Here is a 17560-nt window from a genome sequence, read left to right as displayed (position 1 = left end):
AAGAGCATTGTTTGGGGTTTTATTTATTTTTTTTACTTTATTTTGTTTGTTTTTTTGTTTTTTAAGACCAGGTTTCTCTATGTGTAGCCCTGACTGCCCTGGAAGTAGTTATGAGACCAGGCTGGCTTTGAACTCACAGAATCTGGCTGACTCTGACTCTGCCTCCTCCCAGTGCTGGAATTGAAGATCTCTCTGAGCCAATGCCAACCTGAGCTCAGCTTTGGGTTTTTTTAAGATATGGTTTTTACCTTATTAAATTCCCTTCTACTCCCTAGTTTGTTGTGTTTTTTTCTTAAAAATATATTTTGCTAATTTTATACCTCTCATTTGCTATACTACGTTAGTTTATTTCCAGACATTAAGTCAGTGTTGTATTTCCAGAAAAGGTCCATGAGTGTTGTGTATACTCTTTTTACAAATGTAACCAGATTCAATGTGTTAAGGTTTCTTGAGTTTTACATCAATACCCAGAAGAGATATTTGTCAGTGTTTTTCTCTTCTTGTTATATTTTTGACAGGTTTGGGGTCTGGAAACGTTTATGAAAACTGGTATTAATAATTCTTCTAATATTTTAGAAAAATCACCAGTGAGATGAGGTTTAATAGTGGGCAATGGAGTATTTAATTAATAGTATTACAGCTCTCATTATGGTTCTATTGAGATTCTCTGGTCTTGTATGGATTTTGGTTATTTATGGCTTTTTAGAAATTTTCCCGTTTCATCTAAGTAATCTAATTTAGTGGCATACAATGTTTTATAACTTTTCTTTAATTTCCTTTTGTTTCTGGAAGGCCGATATTTATGTCCTTTCTTTATCCTTAATTTTATTAAATTGTGTCTTCTCTCTCTTATTTCCGTGGAAAGTCTAGTTAAGTTTTCTCATTTTGTATGTAGAGCTTTTCAAAGAATTAACTTATGGTTTTGTTGATTTTTTTTCCCCATTGCTTTATTCTCTTATTTATTTCTGTTCTACTCTTTTGTGTTGTCTTCCTTCTGTCTGCTTTGATTTATTGGGTTCTTTTTTGTATTTTTCTAGGCCTCTTAAGTAGAAATGTATATTGTTGATTTCAGTTTACAAGTTTTATGCCAGCATCTCACTACTTAGCAAGGGGCGCGCCCTGGAACTCACAGTGTAGTCCAGACTGGCCACAGGATCATGGTCCTCTTATCTCAGCTTCCAAACGAAGTACTGAAATTAGAGGCATGGGCTGCTATGCTCAGGCTTAAATTTTTATTCATATAAAATTTCCCGACCAAGTAATTCATTCACTACAGTGTGTGCTTCAGTGTTTTCAATATGTTTGTAATGTGACAGGCTGCTCACCACAATCTGCTTCCCCAGGCCACAGTGACTGGTTATCTACATTGTGTCTGTATGTGTTTGCCTACTTGGGGCATTGCATATATAAGACTAGGTGTTCTGATTTTTTTTTTTGCATAGATCATCCTTTGACCTCTATTACTTCTTAATCATGATGAATCATTTCATTTTGCCTTTTTGTTTCAGATGTTATTTATTTATTTATTTATTTTTTATTTATTTATTTATCTATTTATTAGCGCTCATCTCTCTGTGGTGTTTCCACCATGACTCTTTCTGGGTTTGCTCGATTTCTTATGTATACAACTTCTTACCTATGTAGATTACTGTCTGTCTTTAAAATTTGGGGCATCTTTACTGTTTATTGATTGTCTTCTCTCCATCTCCCTCGTCTTTCCAGAATTCCATTGGATGTGCGTGTCTGCTCACAGTGCCCCACATTCACTCTGAGCTCTGGCCACTTTCTAGCTGACAGTTTGCTGAGTTTCTCCCTTTGCCTCAAATGGCTGTTGAGCCCCCCTCAGCCAAAGTGGTTTTTGTTTCAGTGTGTAGTCTTCGCTATTAATTGGTTGTTTTTTCTATCTTGCATTTCTTTATTAAGGTCTGTTTTGGCATAACATTGTCATCATACACCCTGTGGCTCTTTAGGCATAGTTTTCTTTAGTTCTTAAAAACTGTTTACAACAGCGGCTTTGTCTTCTATGTTGACGATCTGCCCCCTCGAGATACTGTTGCTTCCTTTTTTCCTGTTTATCTGCCAGTTTCCTGTTTCTTTGCGTGTCTCATAAATATTTTTAAAAACTGGGTATTTCAAATATATTGTAGCAACTATTGATGTTAATACTGATTTTGCTGCATGAGTACAGAAAAGTCTACTTCCCTTCATTGTACAGCCTTCATGTTGTCCTTGCTCGCACTTCTGCCACCACGCATTACTGAGATCTTAGTGCAGTTCTGCCTCGTTTCCTCTGATTCCTTTTTAGCTCCTGGATAATCTATCTCCAGTGCTATCACACCCACCTATTAACTTGTACTAATTGCTTCATAATTCCACCATTGCATTTTTAACAATGCCCTGGAGTATAAATTATCCTACAATCTCACCCAATTAAAGTCGGGGCCATTACAAGGGCAGAGTTTCAACCGTCTCTGAGGCTTATTCAGATCATAAGAAGGTTTTTTTCTTAGCTTTTGCTCTGATTCTTTCTATTAAACTTGTATCTTGTCTAAGCATTCTGTAATTGCTATTAGAGTCATAGTACTCCCAGTCCTCTTAATTATTCAACAATGAGGGCTGATTCTGATAAATCCCTTAGGCAATAAATCTCACCATTTTTCTTTTAGATAGCTGCTAATGCTTTCTGTTCTTTGTTCCCTACCAACGGCACTAGAGGTCAGTCCCAGAGCCTTGAAGATGTTAGGCAAATGCTGTACCACCAACCTGGATCCATTAACCCAGGAACTGTCTAATCTTAAAGCTGGTATCTCTTCCTGGACAGAACCTGCTCTGGTACATTAGATCCAAAAGCAGAGAAAACAGAGTGATCCTTGCTTTGTGAGCAGGCTGCTTGCTGCACAAGAATGGGAAGCCACCATTTTCTTCCTCATTTCTCTCTTGGCATCGAACCCTCTCCCTGTGGATGATCTGGAGTAGAGAAGATCTGAACACAGTGTTACCTACTGGCCTGTCATTCTGCCCAGTAGAGAGCCCCACCCTTGCTAATGTGAGCTTAAAGGAAAAAGAACTCCCTGGCCCATCATGTCCATTTCCCGGAAGTAGAATAAAGCCTGAGAGAGAAAAAGCTTATGGGGATGATAAATTCTAGCAGTCTATCCCTTCTGGGTCAAACTGCCACCCTGTAGCAAGAGATACAAGACAAGGAAACACCACGTTGCTTACGGACCCTACCCAACTCCAGAATAAAATACCATGGATACTGAACAGGAGATTAGGGGTGTATTGTAGATAGGTGTCACTTGCTATGATTAAAACCATAACAAAAAGCAAATTGGGGAAGAAAGGGTGTGTTTCACCTTACAGTTCCATATCACAGTCCATCACTGAGGGAAGTCAGAGCGAGAACTCTAGGTAGAAAGCTGGAGGCAGGAGCTTGATGGAAGAGTGCTGCTTACTGGCTTGTTCAGCCTGACTACTTAGGGCAACACCACCCACAGTGAGCTGACCCCTCTCTCATCATTCATCAATCATCTATCAAGAAAATGCATCACAGGCTTGCCCATAGGCCAATGTAGCAGGGGCATTTTCTCACTTGAGATTCCCTCTTTCAAAATTAATCTAGTGAGTATTAAGTTGGATGGGAGCAGATGAGGGCACAAGTACCACAGACTATTGTAATCCTTACCAAGATTTACTACAGTCTTGCTGTGGGCAATTGCAATAGTTTCCGGAGAGCTTGGGTGATTTCTTTTTTCCCAGTCAGGGTCTCAGACTCACTATACAGCTAAAGATGACCTTGAATTTCTACTCATCCAGCCTCTGCGTCCCCAGTGCTGGAATTACAAGCATACACCTCCATGCCTACTTTATCCAGTAAGGAAGTCAGACCGAGGACCTTGTACATGCTAGAAAAACACTCCACTAACTGAGCTACACGTCCAGGCTCATTAAGCAGTTAATTTAGACTACACTTCAGCAGACAGATTTGATTCTGTAGGAGTCTCTAGCTTTTCAACTGTCTAATTCTGCAACTGAAACTCCAATTGTAAATTTGTAAGGTTCATGCACTTATTTTTCTCTATGTTCCATACCTTTGGCATAGGCCAAGAAGTCCTCACCTAAGCAGGACAATAGGAGAAGCCTAGAAGTAGTAATTGGATGCTGACTATTGCCAATGGGTCTGTACTGGTGGCTCATCCTGTAAGACTAAAGACAAAGTAGGAAGTAGAGAATTAAAATACAACAATGAAGTCCACCTCCTCATATTCTCTAACCCTAGTCTGCCCCCTAAAAAATAACTAAGAATAAAGTATGGAATTTACAGAAGAGAGGGCTATAGACCTCTACAGAGAGATGGATTGGAATAACTCACTTAAATCTCGCAGGAAGTAGCCACAGGAACACTAACAGGGTCCAGAGGACAAAGTGTTTCCTATGTGGAAGGATCACGAAGGTGTCCTTAATGAGGAAAGGAGCATCCCATCTTGACTGACATTTGATTTAAGATGGATGTTGTTGTTGTTGTTGTTGTTGTTGTTTGTTTGTTTGTTTGTTTTTATGTGTTTTGCCTAAATGTATGTTCTTGTGCCACATGCATGCCTGGTGCCTACAGAAGTCAAAAGAGGATTCAGGATGCCCTAAAATGGTTGAGATCCATGACTCAAATACTGGGAACCAAAGTCAGGTTCTCTGCAAGAGCAACAAGTGCTCTGAACTAGCAAACCATCTCTCCACTCCCACCACTGGGGTTATTATCTAGGCAAAGGACAGGAGATTATTGACCCAAAGGTTGCTGCTATTCACCTGAACTTTAACTCCAGGACTCTTGAGAACACATAGGCCCTTGATAGCTCCAATCTCTCCTTTATAAGAAAAACTATGCCCAGTCCAGGCTGGACCAATCAGATCCTAAATACCTGAGGGAGTGGTGGCCTTCCCTAGCGATTCCCAGAGGAGCAGTGGTAGCACTCATTAGTGCTCTAATCAGCACCTTAATTGCCAGCATCTCTCTAGGCCTCTGTACTGGTGCTTGCTTGGTGCACAGTCACCTTCCTCATCTTTCAGCAGGCAGCAAAGATCTTCCCCAAGGCATCTGCATTCCATCTTCTCTCCCTCCCCCTTTCAGTTAGCTCAGGAAATTGATTTTAATCCACCAGGCTCCCGTTGCTTAGCAACAAAAGCGCCTGCTCCTAGCAACCAGGAGCCACAAGGATGCTGCAGAAAGAGGGGGCTGTCTGGGCCCTGCTCTTGCTCAGCTATCGAATGCTCCTTCTCCGGTGCTTTTGTTTTTAAGCCATTATACCCTTCCTCTCTCCACTTGCTGAATCTTGAAAGGCTGATTGCTGGGACAGCTGAATGACCTCACTCACCATCAGAGTGCCAACCAGGAGGCCCTGTGAATCAAATTGCCCGAGACAATGAGAAGCAAATCATAATGACAACAGATTGGGCCTAGCTGTGAAAAACTTTCACTGAGAGAGACAGAAGTCAGTAGCTGTGTAGTTCTTGCATTGTGACGTTACAGGTGGGAGTTGACCCTGTAACTCTGGGTGAGAGCATTGGGAATAAAAAGTGAGACAGGAACTACAAGAGAAAAAAATCACTACTACAGATAAGCCAGCTGGTTTTCTGGAGCAGCCTAGGTTCACACAGCTAAATCTGGGTCAGTGCCACAACACAGGATCCCTGAGATAGTTAGCCTCCTTGAGACTGCTAGGCCATGGGAATTTTGCTTTCCTAAACAATAAAAGAAATGATTGCCCACACATGAAGAAGCCTCCTGGCTTATGAGATGGTACCAGCATAGGGGATAACCTAGGGAGAATTACTACTTGGTCAACTTTCCCAGAATCTTTGAAATAGTTAGGAGTTCAGGAGCATTAGGAGAAGCCTTTCCAGAATTTGACTCTGTGTGTGATAATGGATATTTTCCCAAAGTTCCCACAGAAACAGCAGTCGATGACTCCCCAAGGAGTGGAAAGGGTTCTGGTAGTAACTACAGAAAAGGAGGCACAGGAACTTATATCAGGAGACCCACAACCATCTCTTCCCCCAGGTTCAACTCAGAAGCTTATTCCTGCCTCTGAGTGACTTTCTTGCTTCTTTCCCTCCACTTCTCCCAAGGAATGGGCTTTGGCCTCTCCCTTCTATTGTCCAGCACATAAATCTGCCTCCACGGGCTGAGAGGGACAGCATGGCTGCTTCCAGAATGAGAAGGCTGAAGTGAGGGGCATGCTAGCTGTCTCCAGGCACAAGCTACTGCCTGCACAGCCACGGAGCTGCTAGTGCACAGAGACACATAGAAGGCTCCCGCCACCTCTGTGGAGGTTATTCGACGCACCAAATGCCTTCCTAAAGTGACCAGGCAAACAACACTTTGGTAGACACCTTCCTTGAGAACTTTCTTTATTCCACATGTAAACCCAACCGTTACAGAAACCAGTAAACCTGATGACAAGAATGTGGTGGTAAGCTCTCCTGTACACATCGCCCAGCCTTAGAGATGGTCAGCTCCCAGACATCCATCTCAGCAGTGGATCTCTAGGGATTTCAGGATGCAATCCAGAAGGACAAGAACTCTTGTCACTGGGCCCCGCTGTCATGATGAGGCCTAGGATGAGTGCTATCCTATCATAGCCTCAAATCCTGAATGTCAAATGCCTCATGGCTCGTCGATGTCATGAAATGTGCTCCTGTGTTTTGTTCAGTAGGCAGCACTAGAACATTCTGCATGCTTGCCCAAGCAACACCAAGAAAAGGTTGCACAGGTAGGTTTAGTGGCACACACCTTTGATCCCACCACTTGGGAGGCAGAGGCAGGCAGATTTCTGTGAGTTCAAGGCCAACATGTTCTAAAGAGGGAGTCACTAGAAGAGCCGTGGCTACATAACAGAGGGACCCTCTAAGAAGAAAGAAGGAGAGGTGGGTGAAGAAAAAGAAGTGCCTGCTTTGTGTGGTCTGATAGGGTTCCAGAACAAGGTGGTCACATGTGGAGAATTTCCACAGTGAACACAGTCTCCCATAGTGTCTTCTCCAGAATACACTGAGTGACAGGAACCACTGGTCCACAGGCTCCTCCAGAGACCTGTGGGAGCTCTGCCTTGTGCTACTTAAAGCCATGTGGGGTCCTCAGTTCTAAGACAGTACTGAGAGTCAGAGCCGTGAGGTAAAGAGCTGGATGTCCCCCTGACAGAATATTAGAGTTCGGTTAATTTATGTCAACTTTAAAGGAAACCCTAGAAAAGAGGAGAAAGAAGGCCTCCACCTTGATCACCCCTGGGCCTCTCTGGGTCTTCCCTACCATATGTCAAAGTTAGTTCGCTTTCCTCTGACCTCACGCTGGGCCTACCTCTCTCCTGCCATGTGTTTGTCCTTGAGTACCTGTGCTCCAGTCTCCCCAGAACTTGATGACTTTGGGGACCTGACTCCTAAGTGCCTGTGTCCCCACTGCAGTGAGCATCCAGAGACATTAGGAAGGTGTTCCCCGAATGGGAGCCAACTGCCTGTTTACTTGAGTGAAGGTCTTCCTTGGGAAAGAGATGAACTGCAATTACAAGCCAATCTTTGAGGAGAAATTCCAGTCTACGTGCAAGACCAACCATCAGACACTCAGAAGAGGCCAGGAGACTCCATGCAACATCTAGACCTAGGTATCTTGGAAAAATGCCTCTGGCTTCGTCTGAGGGCCACAGCAAACCATTACCCATTCAGGAAGACACTGTAGATTCAGGGCTCTGTCCTAGAGGTGAGAGGCTCCCTCAGCTTGGAGGACTGGAGCCTGCTGTGGCTGAAGAGGCCAAGCAATAGATCTTGGCCTCTGCTCTGACAGTATGTTTCTTTGGATCCCTGGATGGATCACTGCCCCTCCCTGGGTCTATTTCCTTATCTTTACAATGAAGAGGTCAGAGACTCTCTAGGGCCCCATGAGCTTTGAGGTTTCTACAATCCCAGCCCAAGAACCATACACACTCCCTGGTGCATAAACAGTGCCTGGGTTTTAATCGCCTCCTCTCAGGGAGGCTCTTCCTGCCTGCTCCCTACTGTCTCTGGGCTTTGTTTCCTCTGGCCAAGTCCTGTGTCTTGATAAGGATGCTGATTGTCCCCAAAATGCCTGCACTGGAAACAGACATTTCCCCAGCTCGAAGACTCCCTGCTCTTGAGCCCATGCTTGAGGAGACAACAGCCTCCAGGAAGCATGATGGTGAGTCATCATGGGACAGGCTGGCTACTTGCCATTAGCCTGGGAGGGTGAAAGCAGGGGGATAGAATTCAAGGTCATCTTCAAACACATAACAAGTTTGTGAAAGCCTAGGATACATGAGACACTGTCTCAAAATCAACAACATTTGAAACCCACCTCAAGAGCCTCCAGAGAGGAGAAAGGAGCATGTGCACTCACGGAGGCACATGCACATACATGCATGCGCGTGTATACACACATAAAAACATGTCAGAGAGGCAGGGAGAGGGACGGAGGGAGGGAGGAGAGGGAGAGAGGAGGAGAAGAGCAGGTCATAAACATATCAGATACTAATACCAGATGCCAAAGCTGGAACTCTAGCTTGACTCGGGCAGTTTCATTTATTCATCAGGGACTGTGTTGCTGGGAAGTGCACAGTGATCAAGAGGCCCTCGGTGGGTTTTCTTGAAGCTTACTCCACAGCTAGTGAAGAGCATGCAAACTCGGTTTCTCCCAGGCTGAAGGAAGGTACCAGGCAGTGAGAACCCAGAAGAGCCCATCTCCAGCCTCTGAGACAACACTGTGCTATGGACACTATCCAGGATGTGCCTGTCTCTTGATACGTCAGTTCTGAACTCTCAGGAAATCAACCTTGGGGAGCAGTTGGTGTCCCCTATTCAGTTCAGACAAGAGAAGCCACGGATGTGGGTGTTCTTCAAAGACTGCTGTGTCTGTAAGAAGCGGGCTGCTTCTGGGGCTTGGGGACAAGGTGACTATCCCCATCTTTGGGTCTGCACTTTTTGAAGGAGCCTTTTGGACCCTCTAACATTACTCTTGAGGCTTCTGTGGCTTTTGTAAGCAGAAGTAACATATCTTCTCTCTCCTCTTCTCCCTTCTTCGTTCCTCCTCTCTCCTCTACCTCCCCTCCCCTTCTCTTTCCTCTTCCCTTCCTCTTCCCTTCCCTTTCCTCCCCTCCCCTTCGCTTTGTGCTGTTTGGTCCACTCTAGAGCTTTCTGTATACTACTACTCAGGTGCCTCACCAATGACTACTCTCATCCTAGAAGTTGCTTGTGACCTTGATACCACCACCACCACCACCACCACCCACCCCCCCTTAGTGGTATGAAATGCTGGACATATGGCAGAAGTTCAATGAGTGGTTTGATACTGAGGCACAGAATTTTTCTTCCTCAAACCTATATCTGTGATTTAGATTTCCTTAGTCTTGGCAATTAACATTCAAGTGCTCGGGCTGAATCTGTTTTGCCTTTCCCTGGGCCCTTTACCCAAGTGCATTATAGAAAGCTTGTATTTCAGATTCAGTTTTCACTAAGCCCAGTGACAAAAAAAAGATGTTTTACTGAATCTTTCATTGAAAACCTCAAGAACTGTCTCCTTTCAACTGCCTGGTCAGTGCCATTTATTCAGTCTCTGAGTCTTTTTGGTCAGACTGGTTTGTAAATACTTGGATGTTGGGACACTATATTTACTAAAGGGAATGGATCTGCCCTCTCCCCATCCACCCCAATGCCTTATTTTGCTGCTTACCCTAGGAAAACAAAACCCTCTTTCATGGAAAGCAGTGGTCTCACTACATCTTCAGAACTTGGAGACCTAGGGTTTCAGCTTCTCATACGACAAGCCCCACCTCTGTAGCATCTTGAGTGACAGAGAACTGTGAGTGAGCATCCAGCCTCCTCTTTCTCATTGCATCAAACTGAGGACCAAAGAATATCAGTCTCTTGCCCCTGTCCTAGGTACTCGAGGGCTGGAAACCTTTACATTACTCAGTCGTTGGTAATTAAAAGCCAAGCTCATTGGGATAAAGTCCATCCGTAATGAGCCTTACTGAAACAGTTACCAACCGTTGCTCCTTTATTTTTCGTGTGCTACTTGCTAGTGCACTTAGTACCTCACCCATGCTGGGAGTAGTTCCCTGAGCTGTATCTGCACTCCCCTAAACACTGTTGTTGCCTTAAGCCAGAGTCTCACTAAGTTGCCCATGTTAGCCTTGAACTCAAGATCTTCCTGCCTCAGCCTCCATAGCAGCTGAATTTGCAGCCCTGCTCCAAGAGGTCTGGTTTAAGGCCAGTGTAATTCCCAGACTACTCTCTGCATGCATTTTACTTACCTTGTATTGGAGATAGACAGAATGAGCTCCAGAGGATGCCATTTGTACCAAGTTCCATGGAAATCTATTGCAGAAATCAAGCCCGAGTTTCTTCAAGGAAAAAAAAAACCTGTATAAAGAGAGAGACTGGATGTCCCAGCTTAGGGCTCTTATCCAGTTTTAATTGTTAAAATTAAAATTTCCTCTCAAAGTTGGCAGGATTTAGATGATAAAGTGTGTGTGTTCCTCCCACTCCTAGGCCTTCTACCTCCATCCTGTGATGTGATGATTTCTCCTGGTTTTTTATTTTTTTTTCACAGTAGGAAAGTAAAGTGTGAAGGGGTTATGTTACTTGCCTAGACAGTGGTGAAGGTAGCCTTTTGGATTAGTTTGTTATTCAGTTGCCACACCATTCTTTAGTGTCCCCATACCCATGTCTCACCAGAGAGGCTAAGGTGAGCAGTTTGCTCAGCCTTTAATCGTGTCCTATCGGTGATAGCATTTTCCTGGGCTTGGCAGGCAATGCAGATAGCAAACCACCCAGGGGGAGAGGACAGAGGAGTTCTTTTCCTAGGCCTCATAGTCAACAGTGCTTTCTGTGGTAGCTGTGGATAATAGCAGAAGTCAGTGGACTGGATGAGTTGGGGGTAGGGGACGGCAGCTTTCCCCCGTGAGTAAGTGGGTACACAAGCAAGACTCGGTGCTGCTGCTTGATGCCACCTGGTACTCTGATGCCCGGCCATCTGGCAGGCACCCACCTCTGCTCTGAAGCAGCTTATCTTTGGTCTCCAGGATGCCCACATTTGTTAAATAGACTCCTTCTAACTAGAAGGTAGTTCTGGAGGTACCGACACCCATTTCTTATTCTGAATTGTCACACACACACACACACACACACACACACACACACACACACACACACACCGTTCATTCTCTTCTACAACCTGGCATTACTGATTACTGGCTGCAAAACTTCATCCAGAATAGAGCTATATTCTTTTTCTTCTGAACCTCAAACTCAAATGCATGGTTAATCTTTTATGCAAAATTTATTTTCTGAAAGAGTTTTGTTGCCCTAGAGCGCAGTCTTTCCAAAGAACATGTGTTCTACATTCTGTGCTTCTTTGCCTTGGAGCTTGTTTTCTTCCTCCATTTCCACCACTCTGGCTCCTGGGAAAAGCCACCCATATAGAAAGCAACACCCTGTAGTGGGAACTGGGAAGATTGACCATTTCTCCTATCCCAAGTACTAACCAGGCTCACCCCTGTTTAGCTTCCAGGATCAGATGAGATTGGAAGCATTCAAGGTGGTATGGTCGTAGACAAGATTGACCATTTCTATTATTTGCTGCTCTACTCCAACCAGCCAAGTGGGCACTCTAGGAGAGCTAGACAACCCCATGGGCCCACTGCACTAAAAGGATTGTAGAGCACCCCAAGTACCTAAGGCTCAGGCTTTGTGACTTCAAAAGGTTCCCCCAAATCTTGTCTCTCTTCCAAAGGCTGAAGAAAACATTTAGGAACCTTTTTCATGCACTACCTGGGGTACAGGCTTAAACCTTGCTATCTTTCATAGCTTGCTTTCTGACACCTACAACCAGAATCCTGTGTCATTCTAATAGCATTAAGTCTTTGTGTGGTAGCAAAGAAATATGTCACTGTGGCACTAAAAGATTGATGACTCTGGGGAATGTGTGTTCAGGTCCCTGAGCCTTAGTCTCTTCATGATGTGTAAACCTAGGTTGATCTGAATGAACTCAAAATGTCATTATTTCCAAATCTCACTTGCAGAATTCAGTCTTACTTCTGCTCCCATGACAGGTCCTTAGACTGGGTTCTTTCTTCCTAAAAATCGTTGACACCAGTTTTGGTGTTTAGAAGTGGGACCTTTGGTAAGGGGTTAGGGTTAGATGAAGTCATCAGGGCAGAGTCCTCACAACTAAATCCCTGTATCTCTCTACAAAGAGACAGATCAGAGAAGACAAGCATGCCCACTCCTTGGCTTTTGCTATGTGATGCCTCATATCACCTCAGGACTATGCAAACTAGAAGACCATCACCAGAAGCCAAAACAACGAGGCCTGCCTGTCCTTATATTTTAAACCTCCAGAACTGTGAAGAGGGAAATCAAGCACAGTCATTACATAGAGTGCTTTAACATTCAACTTGGACCTTGTATAGGATAGCCAGTGTCTGAACATCTAAACCCTGGAGCTCAAGAGCTGGTCAACATCATTAGATGCTCTCTTCCAGAAGACCCAGGTTTGATTCCCAGAACCCACATGGCAGCCCACAATTGTTTGTAACTCCAGCTCCAGAGGATCCAATTATGTCTTCTGACCTTAGTGGGTACCAGGCAACTCAGTGGTAAACGTACATACGTAAAACAAAAACATCCATACACATAAAATAAAATTAAGTCAAAAGAAAATTAAATAAAGATCAAAATCTTAGAAACTGGCATAGTGGCACACACCTTTAATCCCAGCACTCAAGAGGCAGAGGCAGATGGATGTCTGTGAGTTCAAGGCCAGCTTGGTCTTCACAGTGAATACTAAGACAGCCAGGACTATGTAGAGATAGCCTGTTCCAATAATAAAAAGCAAAAGCCTAAATCTTTTCCTAATGTTGTTGTTCACGGTTGTGTACACTCAGAATCCCAAAATTTGAGAGGCTGAGATAGAAGGATTTAAATCACCTTGGGCTACATAACAAGAACTAGTGTCAAAAAACACCCAGAAAGCAAGCTGTAGTACTTTAAAGATATATATATATACCTTATTGCCCCCATTCTACCCCCATCCCAGAATGCCACAGAGTCTCTACAGAAACATGCTTCTAGCCTTTAAAACCCTGGTATTATCTTCCGTCAATTTGCCCAAGAGCTATAATCTTTCAAGAATCTTACCCCTGTGAGCCCATGACCTTCTCCTCAGCCACCTGACTTGTGCCTGCAGTTCCCTCTACCCCTGCCAGGAGGACTCCACAGATCCGATTTAAAAGAGACTGGGAGTAAACTGGGGTTCTTTTGTCTCGTTTCTTTGGACCCATATTGCTTTCATTGCTGCTTTGTGGGCACATGCGTAGATACACAAGTGAAGCAAGCCCAGACTTGAAAGTTAAGAACTTCGAGGAATTTCTCTGATCCTGGTACAGCAGGGATCCTGAAGTAAGCTGCTTGCGTTCTTTCCACCTTAGCTAGTCCATGGACAGAGCCAGCCTCATAATCACACACACACACACACACACACACACACACACACACACACACACACACACACACACGCACACACACACTTAACTCTGACCTTGCTGGATCCAAGGTCATGGTGGCCACATGTGGTGGAACATAGCTCCTATGGATAGGAATGCACACCATGGATGATATAGTTGAGAATAAGGGAAGTAAATATGGGGCAGGGGCAGAAGATGCAAAATTAGGCCCACTGGTTCTTGGCAAGCCACTCAACCCATTTGGCCCTGAGTTCTTCCTTTGCATAAGACAAAGTACTTTTGCAGAGTACAGCACAGGCACCAAGAGCATGAAGTTCTGCGTCAGCCTGAGCCAGGTTGGAAGCCCAGCTCTACCACTTATAGTCATGTGCAGTATAATGTTGTTAGAATGTTTTTTTTTTTTGAGGTTTAGCATCAGTCTTTAATGCTGTCACACTGCATAATGACAAGTCACACACTTTGGTCTTGTGTTGGTAGTGACAACTTACAATGAGTCGAATGGTCAGAGCACCAGGCTAGCTCCAAAGAACAGATCCGTTCCCTCCCCAGGCAAAGGCCCTTTTATCAAAAGGGATTATATCTAGGGCTGTGCAAAATTCAAAAGGACTGTATCCTTTGAGAAAGTTGAGTCCATTACACACACACACACACACACACACACACACACACAAAAGTCACCTGCACCTCTGAGAAGTGCCAGGTGTGGCCAAGGGCTACCTCTGAACCAGCAAGTACTGTGACTGTAAGGCAGCCATCTGATTTCAAGAGAGCCAGAGGTCCAGGGGATCTCCTGGCTGTCCAGGCCCCAGAACCTGGAAGGAGGCTGGCCCTGTGGTCCTGCAACCAGGTATTGCTTGTGATGCTGGCCTGGCAATTCTAAAGAATTGGTCTCAATTTGAGATGGCCAAGACAAGACAGGATTCTTCTGGGGAGGAGGACAAGGCAGGGGACAAATACAGAATAAAACAAGAACCTCTCACACAGTGGAGACTGATTAGTGCACAGGGTCTGGCAACCGAGATGGTGGGCCACTGTCACGTGACAGCCAGAACCTAAGGACAGCAGAGGGGAAGAGTCTAGTTGCAGGCCTGCCTCACACCCTTGGGCAGGAGCTGGGGTGCAAAGGGTGGGTCCATTCCAGGAGGGCTGCTGTTCCCACCACCTGCCTATCGCTCAAAAAACCACTGTAGTCTAGTGCGCAACTTTGAAAGATTGTAATATATTCTGTGGAAAACATTCGGCAGAGCAAAAGCCCTCCCTGGGCCCTCCCGCAGTATGCAACCAGTGGAACGGTCTGGAAATCTGCAGCTCTGGAAAGGTCCCTGGCTCAGTCCTTGAGGAATGCAGGCAGCTATATGGGAAGAACCTGCTCCAGGATGGTTCTGGATGAGATGGGGATCCTATCAGGGAAGATGACTTCAAATTCGATAACAAGGTCTCCATGTTTCTCAGGTGCTTTGGGGAAGGGGAGGCCTTCTCCAGGAACTTTCCTCCGCATACCAGGCCTGATGACATCTTTGAATACAACAGGAATGGTCCTGCCGTCCAGAGTAGGAACATTCACAGTGCAACCACAGAGAGCCTCCCGAAGGCTAACCCTGGCTGGATAAATGACATCAGAACCATCTCTCTTGAAGATATTGTGTGGCTTGTCCTTTAAAACAAAGACGATGTCAGCTGGAATGTTGTTCGAGGTCTGGTCCCCTTCCTTGGGAAAGGTGATTTTGGTCCCTTCTTTCCAGCCCCTCTTCACTTCGATGGTCAGGATCTTATCTTCATTTCGAATGCTCTTTCCATCAGGGTTCAGCCGCTTGTGGGAGATTTTCATCTTCTTGGTACAGCCGCTGTAGATTTCTTCAAGGGAGACCCGAAGGTCGTGGGTGACTGGGGGATCTTGCTTCTTCCGGGTGGGCTCTTGAGTAGGGCGGGAACGTCCAAAGTTCATATTGGTGAAGCCGCCCATACCCATCGGAAAGCTAGAGAACGGGTCATCGATGTCCATGCCTTCTTCCCAGTTGCGCTGCCCAAAAAAGCTATCAAAGGGATTCCTGCCACCGAAGAACTCAGCAAACATAGCATGAGGGTCTCCATGGAATGTGTAGCTGAAAGTACCATTAGCACCACCACTGCTCCCGCCACTGGGGGCCACTACCCTTCAGGCCTTCCTTCCATAGCGGGTCGAAAATCTCGCGCTATGCTGGTCGCTGAGCACGCTATAGGCCTCGCATCTCCTTGAACTTCTCTCGGGCGCCGGGCTCCTTGTTCTTGTCCGGTGGTACCGCGGCATGGTAGGCCCGCTTTGATCTCGTTGTCGGACGCCAGGGCCAGGCCCAGCGTCTGGTAGTAGTCCTTGCCCATGGCCACCGCCGCCCAGCTGTCGCCGCCTCCGGCTCCGCTGCTGCCGGACTCTATATACCCGTCCGGCGGAACTCGTTAGAATGTTTTAGTCAGCATTCTGTTACTATTTAAAAAAAAAAAAAAACTAATACAAACCTCCAAGGAGAAAAGGGTTAATTTGGCTCATAGAGTTGGAGCTTCCTGACCATATAGATTGGCCCTGTTAATTTTGGACACATGAAGATAGAGCTTTTCATAGCAGGTAGTAGGTAAAACAGCAAGACCACCCATTCTGTGGCCAGGAGTGAAAGAGAAAGGGAAGAGGAAGAAAGGACTACCATTCCATTGTCTCCTTCAAAAATATAAACCCAATGACCTGAAGTCCTATCTGGCCATATCTCTTAGGGGTTCTGCTACCTCCCAACAGCTCCATCCTAAAGGCCATGCCTCTAACACATGAGCCTTTGAAAGTTCCAAGGTGGCACACATGTAATAACAAAACATCTTAATCATAGCACTAAGAATACTGAGGCCTTATCACTTCAAGAGCATGTGATTTCTTTGAAGGATAGGCAGGAACAATCCTGTGACATAGGGCCCACGTTCCTGATCATAAATGCACTCTTCAGTTACAACACTGACGGCTGCCTCGAGCCTGCTGTGACAGTGACCTCTTGAAGATGTCTGAATGGCGACGTTTCCGTCTGTGACTAGAACTGATCATGTCCTCACATTTGTTTTGAATTTTACCTTAGATTCGGGAGTTAGCTTAATGCACCGCAGACTGCTTACGCTCAAACGTGACTGTGAACAGAAAGGCCAGACTCCTGGCTACGGTGGCTTCAATGGAACATTGTTCGTTTGGTTTTAGGAGTTGAGAACTTGAAGATGTGTAGGCCAGGAGGCAGGCTTTCGCTCTCCGAGTCAAGTACAACTTCCGTGTAAGAGTTGTACTGAATTACTGTCTTTGGTTGACTGTAATGGTGGAGGTTAGTGTGAGTGACCTGTGCGGAGTGCTTTTGAAGGAGTATAGATAAAAACTGATGAACAGACACCGAGTGTTATTTGGTGAACATAATAAATGTTGGGTCCTTAAATAGAAAATGACTAAAAACCACAGCAGTACTTATGCATGGGTTATGCCAACTGTGTCTGAACCAGAATTCATAAAATCAATGGGACTGTCAGGATGAAAGTACGCTATGCACTCAACAAACACAGGCTGGGTGCAGTTTGTAACCAAGCACACTGTTTTACTGTTGATAGGACATTTGTAACAGCCTTCAGGGATGTAAACTGCCAATTTGAAAAGCATGCTTGTGTGTTGATGGCTTGACGTACCCAGAGCTTAGTTTTCTGGGAGCAGAATGGTCTCTTTCGTTGAAATTTAAGATGATGTTTACTATATATATACACACACACACACACTACTGTTTCATTGGTTATGTTAGGTCCATTTAATAAAAGAAGTTTTAAAAAAAAAAAAAGAATACTGAGGCCTGAGAATTGCCACTTTAAGGCTACTATGGGCTACATAGTTCTAGGCCATCCTAGGCTACACATACCAAGATCTGGACTCAAAAAAACAAAGGAACAACAACTCCCCCCATCTCCACAACACTCAGTGGTGTAGCACTTATGTAGCATACAGTAAGTAGGTCTGCGTTTCATCCTCAGCCGTGACAAAAATATATNCNNAT

General features: G+C 45.0%; 1 protein-coding gene and 1 pseudogene across 2 annotated transcripts in view; one reads left to right on the top strand and one right to left on the bottom strand.

Moving 5' to 3' along the window:
- Slc16a2 (solute carrier family 16 member 2) overlaps positions 1-17560 on the top strand; it is a 128709-nt gene that overhangs the window by 75939 nt on the left and 35210 nt on the right. The window lies entirely within an intron of this gene.
- LOC116888502 lies at positions 14722-15881 on the bottom strand (annotated as a pseudogene). The gene has a single exon (XR_004386317.1). The product of XR_004386317.1 is annotated as a dnaJ homolog subfamily B member 1-like (transcript).

Source organism: Rattus rattus, chromosome X (assembly GCF_011064425.1).
Source record: "Rattus rattus isolate New Zealand chromosome X, Rrattus_CSIRO_v1, whole genome shotgun sequence".
Lineage (NCBI taxonomy): Eukaryota > Metazoa > Chordata > Mammalia > Rodentia > Muridae > Rattus > Rattus rattus.
Note: the sequence above shows the minus strand (reverse complement) of the source record. Positions and strands in the feature narration are given on the sequence as shown.